This window comes from Macrobrachium rosenbergii, chromosome 48, assembly GCF_040412425.1.
Source record: "Macrobrachium rosenbergii isolate ZJJX-2024 chromosome 48, ASM4041242v1, whole genome shotgun sequence".
Taxonomy (NCBI): Eukaryota; Metazoa; Arthropoda; class Malacostraca; order Decapoda; family Palaemonidae; genus Macrobrachium; species Macrobrachium rosenbergii.
Genome location: NC_089788.1, coordinates 73005751 through 73012719, shown reverse-complemented (window position 1 = coordinate 73012719; position 6969 = coordinate 73005751).

Genomic DNA, 6969 nt, shown 5'->3' with positions numbered 1-6969 from the left:
AGGTTTCTGATAAAATACTAGCAGCTTTCTTCCTGTCTGCCATCTCGTTTCCGCGAATCCCCACGTGAGAAGGGACCCAACAGAAAGAGACTGATTTACGTCGACAATATATACAAAAAGCCACTCCTGAACTTTTGAATTAATGGATGAAAGCTATTAAATTTTTAATAGCTTCTAAGGTGCTTCTAGAGTCTGAGTATATGACAAAATTAGAGTCACTACGTTGAAAAAACTAAATCTAGGGCAGACACTACGGCTGTTAATTCGGCAGTAAATATTGATGCAGAGTCAGGTAATTTAGCTGTGTACGCTGTATCACCAAGGATAACAGCGCAACCAACACCACTATCTGACTTAGATCCATCTGTATAAATTTTTGTAAAATTAGTATGGGTAACATCGTGCTCTAAGAATTTTCCCCCTAATCTCTTCTACAGTGCAGTCCTTTTGTTAAACAGTTTCTTACATATTGATGCTTCTGGGATAAGCCATGGAGGATTTACAGGATATTCTACTTCCAGGACTTTCTGGGATTTAAGGTGATTATTCCTAACATCCTCATTCAGTCGAATTTGGAATGGTTTAGAAGCTCTTGTACCAGAAAAACTTCGAGAGTCTGTTTCCTTTAGTGCTTGAAAGGAGGGATTTCTGGGAGCACTTTTCATTCTAGCCATGTATCGCAACCCTAGCTCTTGCCTTCTTAGATCAAGGGGTAAATGATCTGTGTCGACATAAATGCTTTCAACAGGCGAAGTTCTAAAAGCCCCTGAGCATATTCTCAACCCCATGTTGTGTACAACATCCAGTTCCTTTAGCTTGGTTTTACAGGCTGAGGAATAAATCTGACAGCCATAGTCTAACTTAGATCGACACAGAGAGTCATATAGCCTCAGAAGGGATTTCTTATCAGCCCCCCAACTAAATCCAGAGACAACCTTTAAAATATTCATAGATTGTTTAACATTAAACTTTAGGGCATTTATGTGGCTAGCCCATGTTAATTTATGGTCAATAGTCATCCCCAGAAATTTAACTTCACTCTCGTAAGGAAGGATGGACCCTTTTAAATTAAGTGTGGGAACCTCTTCCACACGCCGGCACCTGGTGAATCTTACTGCAACTGTTTTGGAAGAGGAGAATTTGAAACCATTCTCATCAGCCCACTTAGTAATAGCATTAATAGACCTTTGCAAATGTTTACATACGGACAAGGAATCATATCCTGTGCAGTATATTGCAAGGTCATCGACAAAAAGCGAGCATTCAACAGGGGCGAGATTTTTTCAATCACACTATTTATTGCCACTGAAAAAGTGTTACACTTAAAACGCTTCCTTGGGGAACTCCTTCCTCCTGCATAAAAGGTTGGGAGAAGGAGTTTCCCACTCTTACCAAAAGTCTGTCTGATAAAAAGGAATATATAAACCTGACCATTCTTCCACATATGCCCATCTTGTGCAATTGTTTCATGATGCCAATTCTCCAGGTAGTGTCATATGCTTTCTCCAAGTCAAAAAATATGCCAATGGTCTGACACTTTTTGGCGAATCCTTTGCTGGATTTGGTTGGTCAGCCTCAGCAAGGGATCAAGGGTGGAGCGGTTTTTTCTGAAACCAAATTGAAATGGCGATAGTAATCCTTTGGTCTCCAGGTGCCAAACCAGTCTAGTATTTATTATTTTCTCCATCAGCTTACATACACAGCTGGTAAGAGCTATTGGTCTATAGCTGGTGGCTTGGGAAGCATCTTTATTAGGCTTTTTAACAGGGACAATTATGGATATTTTCCAGTCCTTGGGTAAAATTCCAGTTTCCCATATTTTGTTTATAATCTTCAGTAAATATTTTTGGCATCATCTGGGAGGTGTTTCAGCATTTCATATATGATTGTATCCTCACCTGGAGCTGTGGATTCACTTGAGGAGAGCGCCTCACGAAGTTCTCTTAGGAAAATTTGTAGTTGTATGGTTCAGATTTTCCCGAATCAAACTTCAGACACATTTCAGAATTCCTAATTCTTTGAAATTCTGGAGAATAATTGTTAGGCTGGAAACTTTAGAAAAGTGTTTTCCTAGCTCATTGGCAACTTCAGTGGGCTCTGTGATTAGAGTGTCATTTATTTTTAATGAGGGCAATGGTGACGCTACAAATTTTCCACTCAGTTTCCTTATTTTGCGCCACACCACTCTCAGTGGGGTCTTGGAGTTTATTCCATTAATATAGTAAAGCCAACATTCTCTTTTGGCTTTCTTATAAAAGCGCTGCTTGGCTAAAAGCACGTTTGTAGATTAATTTAGACTGAGGGGGGAGCCACTAGTTTTGTAACGTCTGTAGCATTTCCTAGTCACTTTTCTCAGAATACCACATGTCTTATTCCACCAGGGAACTGCAGGTCTACGAGGTTTGCCTTTTGTTTTTGGAATCGAGCTTTCAGCGCTCTTCAAAGTAGATTCAATAAAGTAATCATAGGCATCTAGATGAGAATGAAAGGACTCAAACTCCCTATCTAGATTGACACCCTTACTAAATTTATCCCAGTCTGCGTCCTCTACCTTCCACTTAGGTAAAACTTCTGATGGAGCATTCAGAGCATATTTCAAATGGATCGGGTAGTGATCACTTCCATTTAAATCTTCATTAACAGACCAATTAAAATCAAGGTGGATACCAGTTGAAGAAATACTAAGGTCCAGTGCAGAGAAATGATTATCGTGAATGTTGTGGAAAGTCATTGACCCATTATTATACAGGGTAACATCATTCCTGTCAATAAGGTCTTCGATTAATTTCCCTTTACTATCTAAAAACCGACTTCCCCAAAGGGGTTGTGGGCATTAAAATCACCTAGCAGAAGTAAAGGAGCTGGAAGTTGGTCAATTGACGACTGAATATCTCCAATGTTAAAATCAAGGTCTGGTGGAAGGTATAAGGAGCAGATTGTTATCCTCTTTTCCAAAATGACTGAAATAGCGACAGCTTGTAGTGTTGTATTTAATTGTATTGTGGAGTGCTGTAGAGATTTATTAATAATAATTGCAGCACCTCCATGGGCACGATCACCAATTGGGGGATATGGTTTAAATATTGAATAATTTAGTTCAGGATTATAAACAGAGTTGCCTAACATAGTTTCCTGTAGGCATATAATCCCTGGATTAAATTCATGCATTAAAACTTTAAGGTCTTCTGTACGGGCTCTGAGACCTTTACAGTTCCACTGAAGAATATCGAGCAAGAATGCTAAGGTGGTAAAATGTGCTACTTCCCACTCCTTGGAGGGGAAGTACTGTTCCTAGGTGGAGTGGGAAATTCTCCTTTATAAGAGATTGTTTTCTTAATCCCTTTTCATCTGAATTGGTGTTCAGGGTCTTTGGTTGATCTTCATATTTTTTATTATGAACCTGATGTTCAGAATTATTGCTGTGGTTCTGTGCACCACTAATCCTATTTGTCTTAGGGCGGCAAGACTGAATTGAACTCAGATGTTTTTGTTCTGAAACTACTTTTGGAACCACCTTTCTAGGAGAGATGTCTTCCAAAACACTGAACCCATTTGAAGTTTTTATTATAAAATTATCATTATTTGGGGAACTATTTCTTGTGCGTTTCTTGGTAGTTGCAACCGTAGTTTTATTATTATTTTTGTTTGTGGCTGTGGCGATTGATGGCTCTGAACTAGCTCTATCTAATTGGGATTGTTCCTTTACCTTATTTTGGTTTGAAGTATTTTCAGAATATTTTCCTGAATTATTGGCTGATTTTGGCACCCTTATTTTTGGAGATGAATCAACAGCTGTGGATGTGGTGGAAGATAAATTTTCTGTGCTTTTGGAAGTACAATTTTTGCTATTGGACTTCAAAGCACTTGCCGACGAAAATTTCTCACCAGTTTGGAGATTTTCATTATTATTTATGGTTCGAGAAATACCAGGTTTGTGATATCTTCCATCAGACACAGTTATTGGTGGCCTTACATTGTTGGAAGTTTTCATAAGTTTTATTACAGAAGCATACGTAGTGTTGGCACTTTTGTTTGCCCCCATTACCGTGCGCTTTGCTTCACTAATGCTAATATGTTCATTATCTGCCACTGCCAACACTTCTTGTTCAAATTTATATCTGGGACAAGCCCTAGAGTTTGGTGTATGATCACCCTTGCAAAGAAAACAGTATCGGGCTGCTTTGCAATCATCAAAATTATCGTGCTCTGCATCTTTTATTGTTATCGCAAGAGTTTTGAATGTGGCCATTAAATACCTATTGATTTCCTTCTGTGAACCTATTTTGGCCGCAAACTACAAAATTTCCATTTGCTGAATACAACTAGTTATTAGGGCTTTTCAGTTTTGTATTTTTTTTATTTTCTAATAAACTACGATAAAATACAGCCATTCAACTATACAATTCAACTACAATCAATGTTCTGCTATAAACAATACATTTACAGAGGCTATTAAAAAAAATATGTTGAACTTGATAAGAAAAAACACTTCTCAGGGAGAAATCATATGGCTCTAACACGGACATGACTTGACCTTGATGTGACCTTGTTCCCCCAAATAACTGAACATGAGGAATCCACATCAAATACTGTACAACCTATTTAACTTTGTTCACATTCGAATTACACATGCCATAAACTTCTTTCAGATTCATTTGGGGGAATCACACACGTCATAAGCCTCATTCCCCCTCTGTTGGGGGAATTGCACAAACCTTAAGACTCACTCCCAGTCAGTTGGGGAAATAACACACTATACGCCTAATTCACCCCTCAACGTTTTGACACGCGACGTTCGCATTCAAACTGCTCTAACTTAAATAAAATTCCCCTACATTTGTTGGGGATGCTACAACATGCTCTGTAAATCTTATTCCCCCAACGGTCGAAGATCTGCGTATTTGTCCAACCTCTGGGCGAAGTTTCCGATTTTCCTTAGCTATGCCTAACGATAACTCGCTGCCTATGTTAAACCACTTCATTAAAAAAAATAAATCAGACAAAATGTATGAAGATACAAGGCCTTTAACTACTGTAGCAACGGACCCCTCGCAGACCTGTCAAAATTACAGGCTATACGAACACGGGAAAACTTCTTTAAAATCGATGAGACCCCGGAATGATCACGAAAGAAATGCGAAGCCAACTTACAGTCAGACCTGGCGAATGCAGCCCCAAATCACGAATGCTGTGACATTTGCCCCTGATACCTGTCTTCTACGCAAAGGGGTGTTTTGCTACCTTGCCTAGGCAACGAATTGACGCAGTCCCGAGGTTCCAAGATTTGCCGGTGACTCATGAGGATTCTGTTTCACGTAATCAGTATCTACAGCTTGGGGAATATTTTACAATGTAACACAAATGTCATTTCTAAGCGGCGCACACATGCAGAAGCGTTCGAAGCCCGGAAAAAAGGGGGAAAACGAAAAGAAAATAATAGTTTTCGGTAATCGGTGACTAAAGGGTTACTGACCTTCACAAAACGGTCCGTGCTTGCCCTTGTACATTATCGCTGAAGGTCAACACCAGGCTAAACGCAGTGCTCTGTCGCGCTGAAAATGACGTACTACGTTTTGCAAGTCTGCGTGTGCGGGGCAGAGGCCATCAAGTTCAATACGCACCTTCACGTACAGCAGCGGTCTTTGTTCGCCGCTACGCGTCGAGCCAGTACTTACTAGTTATGGTCATTGCAATGCTGATTGCAGTGATGCGTGGAGCAGAAACATGGCCGGTAAAGAGAGTGCAAGAGAAGAAATTGGATGCGGCAGAGACGAAAATGCTCAGGTGGATGTGTGGAGTAACAAAAATGGACAGGATAAGAGGAACTGCTAAAGTCATATAACCATCAAAGAAAGCCCAGGAAAGAAGACTGCAGTGGTATGGCCATGTGGTGAGAAGGGATGAGACGTATGCAGGGAGGAGAGTGATGCAGGTGGAGGTGACTGGTGGGAGAGCAAGAGGAAATCCGAAGGAGCCAAGAAGGTGGATGGATGTAGTTAAAGAAGATCTGAGAGACAAACAGTTGTCAGAGGACGATGTGTTTGTCAGAGCCAGGTGGGGGAGGAAAGGTGTCAGAAACATCGACCCCAAATAGAAGTGGGAAAAGACGCAGAGAAAGAAGAAGAAGAAGTCATTGCAAATGCTGACGCCTGCAATAAAACCAAAATGACTACGAACATGGATGTCATTAGCTACGTTGCCAAACTTCTTCCTGACTTATAATCTGCATCTCTCGATTCGGGGTTCTTGAATCCGGTCATAAAATCCTACTTATCCATCCACAAGGGCTTTCCGGAAAAGACCGCTCCAGGACAAGGCCTACTTCACTGACAATCTGCCATCGCTTGGGCAGGCAGTAACAGTATTTTTTTTTTTTTGTCATCGCATTGTATCATTTACTTTCATCAGTGAGTCTGGGCTAGATATTGGGCATTTGTATAATTCATTTAGATGATTAAAAACTAAATCATCCTTATCATACCGTGTTATCAAGGCAGTTTAATGAATGATTATCAAATCTTCAATTACTGCAGTTTTCTTTTAACTATAAATCATTCTTTACTCGTCATCAAATCACAGTTCTTTCTCTCATTTTACGTCTTCAGCGTCAGAAACGCAGAACAAGAGTGTCAAGGTGTTTACCCTTTTTTGAATTGGTTTCAGGAAGATGTGGCAGAGTTTTGGCCACATCTGCATTACATCCCACCGGATCAAATGGTGAGGAGGGATATGGGTGAGGTGGGACTTGGGGAAGAAGTTGCAAGGACTAGAAATAGATGGAGAAAGTTGACTCGAGCGGCCGACCCTGCTATACAGTGGGATTAATAGGGTCGAAAGAAGAAGAAGAAGAAGAAGAAGAAGAAGAAGAAGAAGAAGAAGAAGAAGAAGAAGAAGAAGAAGAAGAAGAAGAAATTATATCCCAACTTAGGCCAAGGGTTTATGAATCAAATCTGGGAAAAGTGGCATCGC